This window comes from Lagopus muta, chromosome 15 (genome assembly GCF_023343835.1).
Source record: "Lagopus muta isolate bLagMut1 chromosome 15, bLagMut1 primary, whole genome shotgun sequence".
Lineage (NCBI taxonomy): Eukaryota > Metazoa > Chordata > Aves > Galliformes > Phasianidae > Lagopus > Lagopus muta.
In genome coordinates, this window is record NC_064447.1 from 1636553 (window position 1) to 1655093 (window position 18541).

Here is an 18541-nt window from a genome sequence, read left to right on the forward strand (position 1 = left end):
AGCAGTTCTCCAGGCCGGATCTCCTTCACAGATGCTTGGCCAACCCTGTCCCCCAGCAGCCCCTGCCCAGCTCTCCTCAACCAGGGGAAGAGAGGCAGCGTGTCCCACAGCACAGGGGCTCTCCAAGTGCCTCTGTTCACCTCAAGGGAAGCTGGGGCTGGACAGGCAGCTGCTGGGATCAGGGATGGATACGAGAAGAATGCTGCTTCCCCATGGGAAGGGAAAACACTTCTCCACGTGCATCACCACAGTGCCCCTCTGCTGCAGCCCGCTCTGTTGCCTGCCCCACTGTCACACAGAAACAAACAACAGGAACGAGTCCATGTTCTTGGATTTCTTCCCACCGCAAGAAACATGATCTGGACACTTGAGCCAAGTGTGTTGCATTCCTTCCTTTTCACACTGCTGTTTACAAACGTACTGCCCAATACAGCACAAACAGCAATGGACCTCAAGCCGTGCAAAAGTGACAGGGACAACAGAGCAGGTGTTATCCCAGGGAGAAACCATCGAAAGGAGCAGGGATGACTTCTCTTTCTCACAGGTCATTTCACTTTCAGGTTGAAGGGAGGAAGAACGTCTCGGTGAGCTCCTCTGTGAGGCCACCTGGTTGGTGACACCAGTTTATTTAAGCAACACAGAGCACACCCAGCCTCCAGCTGAGGGCTCCTACAGAAGGCAAAACCCAGTCTGAGTAGAGGAACTTGAACCCAAGTCACAAAAGACCTCCAAGGATCAGAGCACAATCCCACACGTGGTCAACCAAACCCAAACCCTATTCCTGGAACACAGACACCGTCTGCATGGGCAGAACTGGAGGACAAGCGTGTGGATTCCAGCTGCCTGGGTTCTCTGTCATCACTTCCCATGGACTCACCCAGCACCAGCACCTCTGTGTGGGTCCCCTCTGCTCTGACCGACAGCACATGAATGGTTTAAATTGCTGTCAATCACCCCAACGTCCAACCAGTGCAGGAAAACCAACCACACTTCTGCCACGGGAGCAAGGGCAGCGCTGCGCCAGAGAGCTTTGCTTAAACACTGTGATCCCAGTGTAAGCTACAGCTTTGCTTCCTGACATTTACAAAACCCCAAAGCACTCAGCTTGGAAGGAGCCCAAAGTGAAAAAAAGGAGACGCGCGTTTTTCAGAGATGATTGCTGAGAGCTCCCGAGACCTTGTACTTTTACAGAGGCCTCCACATGAAGCACACGGTGCTTTTTAAACACGTGGCTGAGACCGAGCTTAGACCTGAGATCTACACATCAATAGCATCACAACGGTCAGCACCTGCAGGGAGCTGTGGGCAGATATACACCATAAGGACCAAAGGTCGGAGCTTACCATAAGCCTGCTGACAGACGTTTGAAAAGCAGAGACCAGACAGGATAAGCAGACCCTGGGAGATGTGCGAAGCCAACCTGCTTCTTTCCCAAACCCACTCACAGACTCTGATGCTGCTTCTCCTGAAGCATCCTTCCTCCGTTTGGATAATGAGACGTGTTAATGGGCAGAACAGAACCCAGAGGTTCACCACCGTTCCCTGAGCCTTTGGAAACGTGGCCGTTCTTTCAAGAGAAACAGAAAATGCCCCAATAAAAGAGGGAGTTGATGGTCCCTTAGAGCTGTAATCTTCCCTGCACCGTGTGTGGAAGACACACTCGTTGTGTTTGTGGCGCAGGCAGAGCTAAGATTTACGGTGTCCTTCAGCTGCACATTTCCCTGCTCTGAAGCATCCAGCAGGAGATGCTCCCACTGAGCCCCGGCCACACAGTTCAGCACACAGAGTGTGCACCGAGCACAGCCAGCTCCCAGGCATCCCAACCCCCATTAATGCACCACTGCCACCAAGCATCCTGCCGAGGGGTGCTGCTGGAGCACAAACATCCCTCCACCAGCTCCTACAGCACCTGGATGAGCTGCTCGGCAGCTTTATGATGCTCCGTGCATGGGGCTGCAGCATCAGCACATGGATGAGGGGCTCAGCAGCCACCTGCATGGGACAGCAGTGTCACCAGGCTGTGAGCTGCAGGCAGTGGAAGAGCCCCATACAAAACAGCTCACCCCCTCTGCAGGGCGCTTCTGTACCTGAAAAGCAGAGCAAAAAAATTTAAAAAAAAAAAAAAAAAGGAGCACACGTGACACGAAAAGGAAAATCTCAAGTTTCTCAGCTCTCTTCTCTCTGGGAACTACAAATATTTGCAGAGCTTTATCCAATATTCCTCCATATTTGCCCAACGTCTAAAGATGGATGAAGGGGTCACGTGCACCTTGGATATAAAGATTTCTTTAGTTTTTGCCTTTCCTCTGCATTGATGACCTCCATCCCTGCAGCCCACGTTACACCAGCACAGCAGCACCGCACAGCCGGGCTTTACCTGCAGGCGGGGGGGAATCCATCAGCAACACCCAAAGCAGCCCTTCCAAACCATTCTCTCTGCTCCGTTTCCTCAAGAAGCTCCTGACCAATGCCGGCAGTTGGACGGCCGGGCTCTGGCTCTGTTCCCACCGCCTGTTTTCAATCATGTGTTAAAAGGGCAACAGAAACAAACCCGCACTAAAGGTCGGGGAGCTTCCCCACCCCACGCAGCAGAAGGAAGGCCCTGCTGGCTGCTGGCAGAGCTCAGCAAAGGGCGGCCATCCTGCGGCTCTGGGCACACTGCTGTGCCCATCCAGGGCTGCCACCTGCTTCATGCAGCCAAAGAGTCAGCAGAGCACAGCCTGGGTGGGAAAGGACTCTACAGCCCATCTGATTCCACGCCTGTGGGCTGGCTGCCCCCCCCAGCTCAGACTGCCCAGGGTCCATCCGTGGCCATGAGCATCCTCCCACAGCTCTGGGCAGCACTGCCACAGCTTCATCTCCTGCACGGGGCAGGCAGGGTCAGTGCCAGCTGGGAGCCACGTGCCACCCCCCATAGCTCTGCCCTAAGCCACACATGCTGGGTCCCACCTCCTACTGCTCCCTGGGCACACCAGAGCCTCTCAGACTGTCCAAGAGCATCACAGCCAGCCCCAGGAGACAACACTCCAACCCACCTCGGATGCACGGTCACAGCAGCTCCGCCAGCACCTCCTCTCTTGCTGCACGATCTCCCTGTGCTCCCCCCACCACATGGGCAGCCTCGGCTCAGTAGCACCAACTAACCAAGCTCGCTGACTCTGTCCCTGCTGCTTCCTCCACCAAATCCTGTCTGAGAGAGCTACGAGCTCGCCTTCTGTGCTTGGAATTAGTTCTTCCCACACTGCTCTGGGCAACCCAACTGAGAGAGAAACACAGCAAAGACCTCAAGCCAAAGCAAACAGCCCCAGCAAACACAACAGCACAGGGCTCGTGTTCAGAGTCAGGAGTTGCTGAGCGCATTGGGACATGCTGAGCTGCAGAAGGAATGGTCTCCTGCCCACACTGGAGATGCCACAGCATCTCCAGGAGCAGCAAACCCATGCAGCAGGGCCCAGGCTGGGATGGGAAATGCCTGAGCTGGCTCCATCAGCCAAGCCCCAGGCAGCTCCCACACTGCAGTAAGGAGCAGTGGGAGCAGCGCAGCTCAGGCATGGGGGGCAGCAGCAGCAGGGACACCAGCACAGACCTGAGACTGCAGAGCAGAAGGGCGCCCAGCAGCACACAGCCACACCACAGGGACAAGACAAGCTGCAGTGAGGGCAGCACTCAATGTGCTTTCATCACATCGCGTATTTCTGCCCAACTCATTTTGCTACAAAAGGGAGAGGGATCGGAAAGGTACGCTTTGAGCTGCAGGAAGAGGAGCTGTTGAAAAAGAATAGATCAAAGGTCTGTCATTTGAAATTAATTAACTCAAACCTAAACTATTAACGTAAATTAAAAATTCAAGCCACATGTGCAGCTTCGTTCATTTCCAAGTCGTTTTCAAGAACCTGCAGCGCTGCAAGATAAGTTAATCACACATCCCATTAATTTGCGGCATGCACAAAGGTTAACCTCCACTTAATTAGAGCTAATTTTAATTCTGCAGGAACAGGGCAGGCACACCTTGTAAGAAATCCCCTTGATGTTGCACCTGAGTGAGGGGAGCTCCTGCTCCCTGCTGCTCTCACCTGGCAAACTGGCCTCACCAGAACCTAGGACCCAAGTGGCAGCCTGGGAAGGCTCCTGGCAGCTGTGTCCCAGGCCAGGCTGAGCCCCCCCACAGCCCTTCCCACCCTCAGCTCTGCACCCCCCAGCCTGGCTTCATTCACGCTTCTGTTTGAGCCATGCACAGAAGCGCTGCGGGGGGAGGCCTCCAGCCTGATTAACCCAAATTGATGCAAAGCAGAATTCAAAGGGAATTAAAGACATCCACGCTGGAATCTTTTAAAAATGTGCCTAACCCAGTTTAAAATCCCAAACCCCCAACTTGGCTGGGGTCCCCTGCGAGCGCAAGGCTTTGCTGCAGCTTGGGGTGGGCTGCACGCCCACTGCCACCCTCTGCAACCCCTGGATCCCAAAGCCAGGAACACATCAGTGGGAACATCTACCCCTGCCCCCCGGTGCCCAACCTGCTCTGCAGGGTGCAGTTAAGATGCTGCTCACAGCCAGGGATGGGGATGGGGCCGTTCTTGGGGACAGAGAGAGCCTTCTGCAGGGACCGCAGCACTGAGCACTGACCACCCTGCATGCTGCCAGCCTGGGGACAGCGGCAGCGACCTACACACAAAGGACAGAACTGCGTGTTTACCTTCTCACTGCCTTCACTCCGACCCTGTAGCCCCATCCCGCCAGCACCAAGCCAAACAAATCAGTGACTTCATCGCTGCTTCCTTCACCTAACTCGCCCTGGGAGACCCCGCTGCTGCTTTCCAGCACTCAGCATCCTCCGCACACAGCTGCACAGCCCCCGCTTCCTTCCTCCCCGCAGGCCCAGAACTCGCGCCCAACGCCATTTGACCTCAGCCTCTCCTCCTCCTTTCCCTCCTGTGCTGCCCCGTGGGGACGAGCAAGGCAGCAAGCAGCAGCCTGCACCCCCCAGACCAGTAAGACATGTGGGGATGGCGCAGTTTGGGAGGAAATACTGCTCTAGGAGATAAATAACCGGCGTGCCAGGAGGAGCTGCTGACATAAGTCGATGTCACACACAGCCACCTTTTGCTTCGCTCCAACCCGAGCAGCAGGCACCCACCAAAGAGCAGCAGCATCCTTCCAAACACGTTGGGACAAAATGCACAGCATCGCTTCAGAGTGCCAGTAGCACAGAAGCAAGGTTGGCATTTCCTGAGACTAAAAAGGAAAAAAAAAAAAGCTTTCATTTCATCCTGCCTCCCTAAACACCTCCTTCCCTGCGCCCTAAACAAAGCTGCCTGGCAGCACCGCACCTGGAAACGCTGCACCCCTCCCATGTGCACGCTGCCCAGAGCAGGAGCTGCCTTCTTGCTGCCTGCATGCACACATGAAGCAGCTCTGAAAGCTTAACCTGGAACCAGGAGCTCTGGGACAAGCAGTGCCATTGCCAATCCCCCCAGCATTAGGACCCCACGTGCGCACAACCTGCTGTGCCCGAGGAGCAGGCAGCGCTCAGCAGGGCCGTGCATGCACTTGTGCTGCTCTCAGAGCAGAAGGGAATTGTTTAAACCACACAGCCCGCAGCACCGCTCGTAGTGTTTGCTGCTCTCTTTTTTATTATTATTAAACTTGGAGGTTTTACGAGCTTTTGCTGCTCCGTTTTCCTCCTTAATTGGCGCCACTGTTTTTAACCCTGCTGCCGGAGCTGCATTGCCATGGTTACCCACACAAGCCTCAGCGAGCGGGAGGTATTTTTAGAATTGCCCAAATGCACATCTCCAACAAGCGGGGCCGCGCCGCACACAGCTCTCCTCGTTCCACCACACCAGCATTAGAATGAGGGAAATTCAAAAGGCACTTCAGGAGGGGCCCCCAAGAGCAGCTCAGCCTTGGGGCAGCCGCCCACTGCAGACCTTCTGGCCAGGAAGGAGCAGCTGAGACCTCCCAGCCCCCCAGGAACATCACCTTACTACATGAGCAAGAGCCGTCCTGCAGTCACGGGGCACCTCATTGAGAGCACCCACACATGGGTTCAACTCTGCTTTGGGTTTACATCACAGATGCAACGTCACTAAGGCCTGCATGGTGCAGCGATGCATTGGTTCCTGTGCCAAGCCAAAGAGGTGCCCACGAGCAATCGCTGCCCTGCTAGCTCCTGCTCGGCTTGCAACCGCCCCTCCACCACCACCCTCCATCTCTCATGGCAGCAAATGCAAGCTGTACAACCAAAACCAGACACAACATCTCATCCCCCCCAAAGCAAAGGGAAAATACACCTAGGCTGGCAGTTGGCTCTGGGTGCATCGCACACCTGGAAGGAAGCCCTCCTCCCGCAGTGCTGCAGCAGCCAGCCTGCAGCGATGCTCACGCTGCCCCAGCTCTTTCCTAAGGACACAAGTAATTATGGAGCACTCTAGCTACTAAACCTGATTAGAGCAAAACAAACTAATTTGGTTGCAGGGTAATGATCTGACCTTGTTAAGGACGTGTGTAGCTTGCTGACAACATTTTGCTCTTACGCAGTGGTGCCTTTCTCTAGATCCCAAGATGCTTTATAAAGGAGCCCAGCACATTCCCACAAACCTATTTTGCCCAGGAGGGAACCCATGTGGGCACCCACACACCCACAGCACTGCTCCCTGGGAATCACAGAGCACAGCACTGAGCTGAGAAGCCCCTTCTAGCCCAGCCAGAGCAGCAACCACAGCACTGGCACTCAGAGCACCCAGACCAGTGCTGCCTGTCATCTCCTCCCTCTCCATAAATCCAAGCACCACCTCTTCTTGAATGAAGAGAACAACTTTGGACACCCAGACTCACAGTAAAACCCCCAGCAGTTACACACTTTGCCATTCAGGGCCCTACGATGTTTCTCAACCCCACGAAACATCCCACCGAGCCACCAACCCAGAGCTCTCAGACCCCTCTCCTCTTCTCATGGCCATCAGTCACAAAATAAAGCCACAGCTGTCCTCAGATCACCTGCACCCTGCCCCCACCGCTCACTTGTACTCCCAGCACTAGCTGGTTGCTAAAGACAAAGGTCTTACCACTGTGCTCCTGGGAACAATGGTTTTCCCCATCTCACAGGCTCAGCTTACAACCCCAAAAAAGCATTTAAGGAAGACCTAACTCCAGTTTTCCTAACCATACCGAGCTGAAGAGATGCTTTTTGCAGCAAGAAATAGGAGAGAAGAGCATCCAAGGCAGCTGAGCACAGCCAAAGGACTTCCCATTTTCATGACACTCCGAAACACAGCAAAGAGAGCTCACAAGGGGAAGCAGCAGAACAAACATCTCAGAGGGATTCATGGACTCTGACCCATATTTACACACTGCAAAGAACGAGATGAGGACAGAGAGCTGCCCTACACTTACCTGCACACGGGAGGCTCTCTCAGCACGGATAGCGGGCGGTGCTGCTGGCACTGGGTGCAGTCTGCAAATAAGAGAGCAAGGTTTTATACCGTGTACATCCATCACACACGTGCCCCAGATCAGATCCCAGCACGGCAGCAACCTGCAGGCTCACAGGGTGTTAATCTGGGGGCTCTGAAGCATTTTAGCTGCAGGTAAAACAAGGCCCTGGGAGGAGAGCAAGATTGCTGCCTTTCATTTGGGGAGAGGGCTTACAAACATCTGGCGCTCAGAACAGGGATGGCACAGACACTGAAGTCCCAGGAAGCTAAAGGAAGAGATGACAGCTTGGCAGCAGCTCAAACAACGCACACAGAGCAACACCATGTCTGCCAGCACACTGCTCTGCACAGCAGGACCCTGCAGCTGGCAGGATGGAGCCAGAGGAACCCAGCAGGACCAGGGAAACATTTCAGGCTGTGCACAAGTTTCACCCCACCCCAGGACCAAGCAGTCCTCAGCCCTCTGCATTTCATTGGTCCCCTCAGGCTACTGCTTCTTCTACAGGGAAAACCCTCCTCCATGTCTGGAAGCCTCGGTGCTTTGCTGGCCCTCCATAAGCTCCCCAGACCCCAAACCCACCCACGGGTGCTGCAGAGCTCTCCCAGTTCCCCTTCTCAGCTCTACAGCCCCACACACAGATACTCTGAAGTGGGACCCAAAGCTCATCTCACACCACGAGTTCTGCCACACATCCAAAAACAACACTGCACCAATCTCTCTTCCCCAAACTCACGGCCCTTCTGCTTATCTCTGGGCATCCCCCCAAAAGCAGCACTTTGGCTCTCATGAGAGCACTGCTGCATCCACACACTGGTGCAGCACCTCAAGCACCAAGTGCAGGTCTGGGTGCCTTCCAGGACTTGAAGGGAGCATACAAACAGCAGGGGAAATGACTGTTTGCATGGGTTGATAGTACTAGGACAAGGGGAATTTTAAACTGAAACAGGGGAGGTTTAGGTTGGGTCTTAGGAGGAAGTTTTTCCCCCAGAGGGTGGTGAGGCACTGGCACAGGTTGCCCAAGGAGGCTGTGGATGCCCCATCCCTGCAGGCATTCAAGGCCAGGCTGGATGTGGCTCTGGGCAGCCTGGGCTGCTGGTTGGCGACCTGCACACAGCAGGGGGTTGGAACTGGATGAGCACTGTGCTCCTGTGCAACCCAGTGCATTCAGTGCTTCTATGATAGCAGGATATACAGCTATCAGAGAGCACCCAGAGGAGGGCTGAGGAGGCGGGGAAGGGTCCGGATTCCCCCATGCACTGCACAGAGCACGCTGCCAGCCCCAGCTCTGCTCCCAGCAGAGCACTGCTGCCAAGCAGAGGGCTGGAAACAAGAATTGCAGCAGCTGAGCACTGTGCAAATGGCAACGGGTTGCCCTCTTAGAAAATTAAATCCTCTGAGCTAACGAGAAGAGTGTTTGCTCTCAAGCTGGAGGTAAAGGGCTGATAATTAAAAGACCCACTGGCATAACGGCTGCCACATTTTTCTGACTCTTAATTTAATTATCCCCATTTCGTTATCCCGTAGGAACACGCACAACATTGCCCTGCGAGTTCAGATGCCAGAAGCAAAACTCGCTCCCTGCTGACATCACAGCAAGTGAGAAGCACGCGACCCCTCTGTGCTGTGCAAGGCTCCCCCCATCCTCCCCAAAGAAGCCGTGCTCCAGGAGCCAGCCCCAGGAGACACAGAATGCAGCACTTTCCTTGCTGAGGTTCCACCTGAGATGGTTACAGCTCTGGTGCTGTAAAGGACGACTGCAGGTGCCCTGATCCTGGGAAGCAACTGAATGGGTTCTGCTAGTAACAAAATACATCTGGATCATCACTTTGCAGAGAGGGAGGAGGAGGGATGTAAGCAAAGTTGTGCAACTATTAGGGGACAGATGCCCTTGTAATTTTAAATGAGACACGCAACTTAAACTATATATACATACACACACACATATGTGCACATACACACACAACATCAAAAGTACTTTGGGTTGATACGGGGTGAAAGCTGCAACAAAGGCTGTGATAGGAAGCTCCCACTGCACAGCACTATCCGTGCAGGGCAGAATGAAGCTCCCTGGCAGCTCCAAAGCCCTGGGCTTCAGCCTTTCAGGTGCAGGAAAGCTTCAGGGGCCGCATCGCAGCTCTGGGTGCCGTGGTGCAATTAACTCCGGGCATGCAGAGCAGAGCAGAGCAAAGCAGAGCACCCCAAATCCAAGCAGGAACAAAAGAGACAGGAGCAGAACCTCCACTGGGACGAGGCAGAGCCAGGGCTCCATCCCCACTCTGTCCCCAGACTTTGCATTTTCTGCGGAAGTCTGCTGAAAACCAAACCAGAAAGCCCCGGCAGTGAAATGAACCTGCCGGGCAGGGAGGCCCCCGAGCACAACCGAAAGCACCGCGGGATCCGCTGAGCCCTATTCAGAAGCACAGATCCCCTCCGAAGCCGCATAAAGAACGAAACCTTTCTTGCAGGCTCGGAGCGGGCGGCACACGGCTCAACCCTTCCACGAGGGACGGCAGCAACGCCGCATTGCAAGAGCATGAAGTAATCGTGCTCCTGCACTCACTGCTCCGCCATCCAATTAGCCGCTCCAAGTGTAGGACGACCGGGAAAAAAAAAAAAAAAAGGCGGAGGGGGGAGGGAGTGAAGAGGAAAGCGTGATGGAAAGCCAGGAGATGTTTTGCAACCGCGGACTGCTGGAGCGCAGGGCCTGAGCAACCAAAGCCATGGCGGGGTGCAGAAGCGGCGGAGCCGGGGGCGGCGGGACGGCGTAAGGAGCGGGGGAGCAGCAGAAGCGGCGGAGCAGCAACAGCCGGCCGGGAGCAGCAGGACCCGCAGCGCCCACCCCGCTCACTTTGCTCCGCCGTCCCTCCGCCCTCCCGCGGCTCGGCCGGCCCCGCACGCCGCCGCTGCTGCCGGAGCCCCGGTGGGCGCGGGGCAGGAAGCGGGGCGGGGGCAGCTCCGGAGCCACCCCGTAGCCCCGCCCCGGGATGCTCGGCCGGAGGACGGCACGGGATGGGGCCGGAGCGGCCGCGCTTACCGTGCTTCGGGATTGCGCTGCTCCGCTGCCCCTCCTTTTCTCAGCTCCCCCCCCTTCCTCCTCGGCTCGGCTCAATGAAAGCCGTTTGGAAGCCCTCCTTCCATCCCAGCGCTGGAGGTGCCGGCGGACGAGCGGAGCGCACAGCCCCGATCAGAGGCTCGCAATGCGGCAGCCGCCGTGCAGTGCCGGTGGCAGCGGGCAGGTGCGGCCCGAGCTGCAGGCGGTCCCGGCTGCAGCGTGCTCTGAGCGCTCACCCCCAAGTCCCCTGCGGTGAGACGTCTGCAAAGAACGAAACAAAGTCCCCAGGCAGACGTTTTCTTTTTAAGATTTGCAGAACCGCTGTGCCGATGTTCGCTGTGGGCTCCGTGTAGGACGCGCAGTTGTTTTGCAATTTTGAGGTCTTGCGTGCATTGCAGCAACGTGCCGGCCCCAAGGTCCCGGTGGGATAGCAAAACTTGCCACTCTAAGAGAAGCTGCAGAGCAAACTCCTGGCTGAGGGCTCTTGCTTTTCCCCACGTTTTCCCCTCCCCAGCCCGTGCCGGTCCCTTCCCTTGCCCTCCCTATCTACTTCACTGCTGCTGAAGCTGCAGTTGATAGCGCATCCAAGCTGCCACCCTCACCTGCAGCCTGCCCCCAAACCTTGTGTAGGGTCCCCAGCAGGCAGCAGGGCACTGGGCCTTGCAAAAAGCTTTGGATATGTTTTAATGGTTCTAAATTATTGTTTAAATGTATTTTAAAGTGAAAGGGGTGACAGCTGTGGGAGGATACGTGCACCACACCTCTGTGCTCAAGGCAGTCCAGAACGTGCTGCGTGCAATAGTGTTACGTGCAGGCAGGGGATGGGGAGCACCGAGGCCCTGCAGCTGGTTTGTGCACATCCACCTGCTGCGCTGTGCGGCTGCAGAACGCTTCCTCTGAGTTAAAAAATCCTGAGAACGTTCCAACAGTGATGATTTGAGCGAACAGCCCGTATTGCCAGCCCTGCAGCTGCATTTCAGCAGCGATGCCCCTGCCACAGGCTCTGCCTGGTGATCTGCACAGGCAGGCAGAGGTAAGCATGCTCACGTGCAGCCCCAGGAGCTGTGTTAGCATTCACTTGGAAAAGAGCTGGAAAAAGAGGCTGGAAAAGAGCAAGCCATATCATTCAGCAAGGGGAAAAACAATACATTCTAGGACTAAGGAGATATAGCACAGTGAAAACGTTTGCTGGGAAACACAAATAACATTTTTCTTTGTATGATTAAACAGAAAAAACTCCCGACAGGCCCACATCTGGCAGAGAAGCTGTGGGACGAGCTGAGCTCCCAGGCCAAAACGCCTGAGGCTCGCACTGAATAAGGAAGGAAAGCATTTTCTACCCTTGACACAAAGTATGCAAGCCAGGGGAGGGCTGAGCCTGCAAACACAGCACAGAGCGTGCATCCCGACCCTGCGGTGCCTGCAGAGCTACAGTCACAGCGTGCCAAGGCTGGCACTGCACTGCCTGCAGCCCACAGGGCACCTGCTCCTCACACCGTGCTTCCCATGAGGACAGCTGCACAGCTGGGGTCACTGCCTGTGCTTTTATCCACAGTTCAGCTCCACACCCCTGGCAGAGCAGAGCAGGGACGGACCATCAGCGCGCCGTTCCTGGCATCTGAGAACCCGCGCCCCCCGTTCCGCTCCTACTGCTTTACATCACTTCTGTGCACAGCAGGACAAAACGACTCGACCTCTGTTCGGGCAGCTCCAAATCAGCTGTGAAACAGTAGGCTGTAATTAATGATCTGTATTAATGCTCAAAGTCTCTCGTTTCCCGGTCCTCATAAAGAGCAATTGCCCTGCAACAGAAAAGCAGCGTTGTGGCCACCAGTCCTGCAGAGCACATTGCTTTCTTAGAGGCTACGCACTCTCTGTGCCATAAATCATTGCCTAATGTGGGAGCGAGGATAACAACGCTGGTGGAAATTCTGACATGTGTGAAGCCAAGCCCTGCCCTGCCTGTACAGCTGAGCTGGGGATGGGGAGCAGCTTCCCTTGCACGGACACGGGCTCTGAGGGGACATCACCACCAGGGCAGACCATCCAGGGGGTCTTCAGACCACAGCTAACATCAGCCCCCATCGGGGTGTGCAGGTGAGATGCTGACAGAGGCTCAGCCCATTTGATGCACTCACTTCACTTCTGGGCTGTACCTTCTGCTCACCAGACTGCACCTTCATTACAAAGCATCCTTTGCACAAACTGGCAGCGTAGGGTTTTGCACTCAGCTACAAAACCCTCGTCTCATACCTCCTCTCGCTGCTGAGGCTCCAGCTCCAGGCCTTCAGGCACAGCTGACGTGCAGGGTCAGTAACGAAGGCAGCTCCTAATGAGCAGACATAAGATGCAGTGATATATGGCACCCGCTTCATGAAGAGCTGATCTAAGAGCTGTGCTTCTTGGTCAGGGAGAGCAATTAACAGTAATTTCTAAAATAACCAGTTTCAGGTTTGATGAAAAACGCAAGGTCTGACAGCTTATGAGTGTTAAACTGTCTCAGGGACTGCAGCACAAACACGGCTTAAACCCAGCACAGAGCCCAACAGTAGCTCTCCCATCCCTACAGCCCAGCCAAGCCTGGCATATGGGCTCAGGGCTGGTGGGGCCATCGCTGTGCAGCTGCTCAGCTTTGGTCCTTGTCTCAAACATGGAGCAGAGCTGTTTAACGCCACCCAGGATCACAAACTCAGGAGAGCCTTTCACCAAAGGCCAAGCAAAGGGAATGCAGTGCTGGCACCCCACCTGCCCGACAGGCAGAAGGCCTTTCCCTGAGCCTTCTGCACCTGAATGCAGGGCCCCCTCTGCTCCAGGAGCCCCTGTTTGTGTGTTGTGAGCCAGGTGCCATGCTGAGCTGGCAGCGCCTGCTGGAGCGGCGCGTCTCGTTAGATGTGATCAAAACTACGGCAGTTCAAAGTTGCTGCGGTCTCACAGAGTGTTGGGCACAATCAAATTACCTGAGGAAATCAGAAGGCTGACCAAAAGGGTGGCTGGCCCAACTTTCAATAGCTTACTGGCAAAAGCTATAGCCATTGATTGGGAGGCAGCACCTCTGGTGGCTCTTAATCAGTGCTTGCTTCCAAGTACAAAGGGAAATTGAAGCAACTTCACCTGCAGGCTGATACGACCTCCTGTTAAGAACTAAGAACTGCTTCCACTGGTGATTGGAGCCTTTGTGTCTCGGGGCGTGTGGGGATGGATGTGAAATGAGTGTGACAGTGGTTGAGAATGGTGGAGAATGGGAGGATGGCATGAGTAGGAAGCGTTGGCCCTCCCAGGACGACCCAAGGCCTCACCAATGGTATTTTCTTCCAGAGATTCTTCAGGAAATAATGTACATTCTTTTGCCATTCAGAAAGAGCAGATGGAGCTTTTGAGGGGGAATGTGAGAGCTGGAGCTGCCTGATAACCCTGGCCTCGCCAACAGGGCGAGGAGCTGTCAGTGAATGCAAGGATGCATTCTGGCAGATGGAGTGAGAACCCGAGTGTGAGAAATGAGCAGAGATCTCTCCTAGGATGATGTGTGTGTGCCTGCGTGTCTGGAGCAGCTCAAAATCAACTGATGGGAAAGTCTGGGCTGAATGCACCAGGGATGAAACACGGGCAGTTGAACTCGGACATCTTCCTAGCTGAAAAGCTCTGTCCTGTGTACTAAACCAAGTTTGGGAGTAATGAAAAGAAGATTTCCAGTCTCCACTGGCGGTAGTTTCTGAATGCCAATTGAGGAAGATGAGACTGAATAAAGCAAATCAATGAGAGCTCGGTTTGAGCGTGATTGCAGCCCAGGGGAGCAGGATGCAGCTCATCAAACGCTCTCACCTATGCAGCTGATGGCCTGCAGCTGATCGCTCCTGTCTGAGACTGGCAGCAAAGATGATGTTAATCTGATCTGATTAATCACATCTGAATCTGACTGTAGTGTTTGGAGAAACTGAAGATGCCTTCCCCCCACCTGAGATGACCTTCTCTGTCATTAGCTTTCACGTATAGCCTGTCTTCATCAGCTTTGCATTGTGAAACAATGTCAAATGCTTCATTAAAACCTAAATATATTACTGCAGCCCCTTCTACTGTCAGTCAGTACAGTGCAGAAGAGACAGGGGCAGTGCTCAGAGCCAACATTTCCCTTCTCCTCTAAGTCCAGATTAGCTAAAGAGGGAGAACAATAAAAGAGCAGTTAAGAAAAGCATTTTATAACACCCTCGCTTCATTGTCTTGGATTTGCTACTAGAACAGCACAAACACTGCTGGATTGGCCTCTGTTAGTTGTGCTGTATGGGTGCCTGGGGGTTCTTCCTTCTCACTGTACCCCTGTTTAGGGCTGTGGGGCATGCAGGCTGAGCCCAGCTGTGGTTCCCCCATCACACTGCACAGCACAACAGCAGAACATCACTCACATCCTAGCAGAAATACCTGCAGGTGAGAAAAGACAGACCTCACCAAAGTGAAAGGCTTGGTGTTCCTCTAACTGGAAGGAAAACATTTGGGAACAAATGTGTTTGCCTGCAAGCCTCACCCCCAAGGTACATAGATCCCATGTTTGAACTTCTTCTAATAAGCAGAGAGCCAGCAAGGTTTTAGCCTTTACCCACCAGTGCTACAGCAGTAGATGAGAACATAAATTTGTTTTACGCTTTACCAGCGGGTCTGAGAGAAACAAGAGAAGATTTCCCGTGGCCCTTGCTGCCCTCCATCCCCCATGGGGCTCAGACCCATGCAGCTCACTACCATCTCAGTGTCACAAGCTCAGGCCCACAGGCTGGTGCTCCCTGCCCCACAGTCCCATATTCCCCCATGCAGGAGGACCAAAAGGAAGCAGCCCTTAGTTTTCCATTTGGCTGTGCTTTCCCAGGCTGTAAACCAGCAAGCAAGAAGCCTTAAGGGTAAAACGGCCTCACAGACCCCTTAGTGTGCAGGTCCCTCAGTGCACAACGGGACCAGAAGCCTCCACATTCCAACAGCTGTGAGGGATGCTGTGACTGCTCGGTGTGAGCCAGGAGCTCAGCTTGGCTCCAGGATTTTGAATACATGCTAATGTGATTGTCCTTACCACATCTGCTCCCCAGGCAGGGGATCGATCCTCTGCTTCCCACAGGTATAGCTGTTACCTGCCTGGTTTGATGGGACTGCTAGCACTAAGTGTGCCTACCAGACAGAGGAACGATGCTGCAGCACACCACAAAACCTGTCAGCAGCACAACACAAGGCCGTGCCTCGCTTCCTTCCACCCACAGGGCCAAGCAGCTCTTCTGAGAGCCAGAGCCAAACTGCACAGGAATGCACAGCAGAGAGAGAGCTGTGAGCCTGCTGCATGCAGCCGTCCCCCCCTCCAGCTGCAGACAGTGCCTTCCCAGGACATTTTGCATCCCCTTCCCACCGCCTCTTGCTGATAGCCGGGAGAATTCCGCAGGGATTTTGGCTGCAGCAAAGTGCAGGCTCTGGGAATCAATTTCCTGGAGTATTTGCTCCAAAGAGATGACGAGGGCTGAATAGGATCTCTGGATGGCTATGCATTTCTGCAGCCACACAGCAACATCCACAGGCTCATGCTGGAATTGCTTTGAGGATTTCTCCTTCCCTAAGCAAACCTAAGAATGGTTTGGGACCCAGAGAAGAGTGCCTCTGGGTTACCTCAGTCCTTCAGGCATCTCCCCACTGGCTGATGGGTTTATCCAGGACATTACCCTCCTACACACAGGGAGGATTTTCCTGTGTCAGCTCAACAGACAGCTGTGATCTCTATGGGCAGCACACAGGAGGAGCACAGCTGGTGTCACACAATAAAGACTGGGTAGGTTTAATGGTGACGAATTGCACCATCATTCTGTCTATCAGGATTAAGGCTTCCCAGCACTGGGTGAAGAATCAGTTTGCTTTGAGGGACTCTGCTGTGCTTCTGTCTCCTACTTTCTCCCCCTTCCCCCGTTCATCCAAGCGTGGTGCCTGCTTGAATTCTGCCATAAGGAATCTGACCATGATGGGCTCTGGGTTGGGTTTTCAAAGAGCTTTAGGCACTCAGCAGGAGACCCAAGGCTTGGGACAGCTCTATTGATGAGCTGCTGGGTGTCTGACAGCCGGGCTGTCAGTAATGAGGGAAGACAGATCACAGGACATCACCGGGCACCTGTCAACCATAAGCAATGAATGCTGCCACTGTAGCTCCACATTTCACCTATGCAAAATACATCATCATTGCAGGTCCTGAAAATACGTTGCTTGCTCCAAAAGTAACGCCTCCTATTTATTTTCATGCAAACTACAGCTGATAAACAGAGCACAGTGACACCATTTGACAGAGGCAATCCTCAGCTACCAAACACTATTTTCCAACACAGTCACTGCCATTAGCTGTGCATTTTCACCAGCAGTGAACCAAGAATACAGATCTGCATGGCCTTGTGGAACATTGATATCTTTCACATCACTGTCACCACTGAGATGCACCACCAACAGCCTCGCTGTGCTGACAGCCACTGCTCGGCCTCCATCAGCATTCAGAAGCACTGATGAATGCCAATAAGTGCCACGTTTTCTGCATGAAAGAATTCAATCCTACACCTTTGCTTCATGTCAGACGTCGCTCTGTCAGAGTGCCCCATTGCTGCTGTCTGTCACATAGCAACAAAATGTGACAGGGTGTTGGTGGGAACGTTCAGCCCCTACTGCCATCCCACCACCATCTGCCTCTGACACTGGGGGCCAATGGAATGGAATAGGAGGCATTACTTTCGGAGCAGCCTTCGTGACAGCTGGCAGAGCTGTGCCTATGAGCAACTGCCACTTCTCCATTACACAGGTATTTTATTTTATCTTTATACCCACTTGCCTTTTGGAAATAAATCTTGAAGTGGTACTTAGCACCTGTTTCAATGCCATTTAGTGTGCGTGCTATGTCACAGGACCCAGCACTACCCCAGCAAGCAATAACATGAAGCAGAATGCCAACTTATGCTCTGTTAGTCAAAAACCCCATCGCTCAGTCCAGGCATTCATGTGCTGTGTGCCAGCTGTGCCAGTCAGGGTCAGGTCAGCACAGGGCCACGACATGCTGCTATATGAACAAAACGTCACCTTTTGCTCGTTACCCCCCTTTACCATGAGATGCTATCAGCGAAAAAATGTCAGAGACAGATACCTTGGATTGTGTCAGATGAGCCACTGGAAAGGCAGCACCCAGCAGGGAAGGTCCGTGTGTTTGTGCAGCAGCTGCCCGGCCGCAGGGCTCTGCAAAAGGCACGGAGCAGCACAGGGGCACACGCTCTGAGGGCAGCAGGGCTCTGCCACGGGCAGGTTTGGAGCTACATGTGCCAGCAGAGAGCTTTCATCTGTCAGAAAGCTCCTGCTCTCCACCTGCTAATTACCACCTCACCCAGCTCTTGCGGCACAGCGCGGCTCCACGGCTCAGCCAGCACCGCGCTGCCGCCCTCCCAGCTCCCAGTGCTGTGGGCTGCGGTGCCACCCAGCCCTGAACGACTGCAGGCAAGGGACGGGACGGTCTGTGGCACTGCTGGCACACAAAGGCTCCCCGGTCCTCCTGGTCCTTCTTCCCAGCAGGCACAGACCAACCTCGAGGGCTTCCTCGGCCCTGGGAGGCACGCAGCATCCAGCTGCCCATGCAGCACTGTGGCTGCGCGCTGGGTTCATTTGGACACTTTGGTGCCACAGGGGCCGCCTGGCTGCAGTGCTTCCAGGTGTGGAGATGAGATGCAGAAGCTGCTGAGATCAGATCAGGTCTCCCTACAGCACAGCAGTCTGATCCTCCTTATGGATAGCTCTAATTGCTTACATTCGAACAGCCTGCAGATGCCTAATGAGAACCTGGGAGTTCTCCCACAGCTTACAGCACGGCGCTGTGCTGAAGGAGAAGGGACCCTCCATGGTGGTCCAACTCCACCCCGCAGCCAGGGCTGGTGTCAAACCTCATCAGGAGAAAGGGCAGCCCATCTGGTGCAGTTTGTGGTGCGTTTCAGCAGTGGTGAGGACAAGGCACGTTCCAGATGGCCGTGCACATCTGTCACACCATAAAATGAGGAGTGCCTCATCTGTGAAAACGAG

General features: G+C 54.4%; 1 protein-coding gene across 5 annotated transcripts in view; it reads right to left on the bottom strand.

Moving 5' to 3' along the window:
• The window catches only part of LOC125700636 (ankyrin repeat and fibronectin type-III domain-containing protein 1-like), a 132766-nt gene extending 115031 nt beyond the window's left edge, over positions 1-17735 (bottom strand). The window contains exons 1-2 of one of the 5 annotated variants that reach the window (XM_048961593.1): positions 17622-17735; positions 7393-7453 (exon numbers count right to left, since the gene is read on the bottom strand). The gene's annotated coding sequence lies outside the window, so the exon portion shown is untranslated. Of the gene's footprint in view, positions 1-7392; positions 7454-10282; positions 10369-10468; positions 10490-17621 lie in introns of those variants that run through there. The other 4 variants (XM_048961598.1, XM_048961599.1, XM_048961592.1 and 1 more) reach the window with 4 other exon arrangements.
• Positions 17736-18541: the final 806 nt, after the last annotated feature.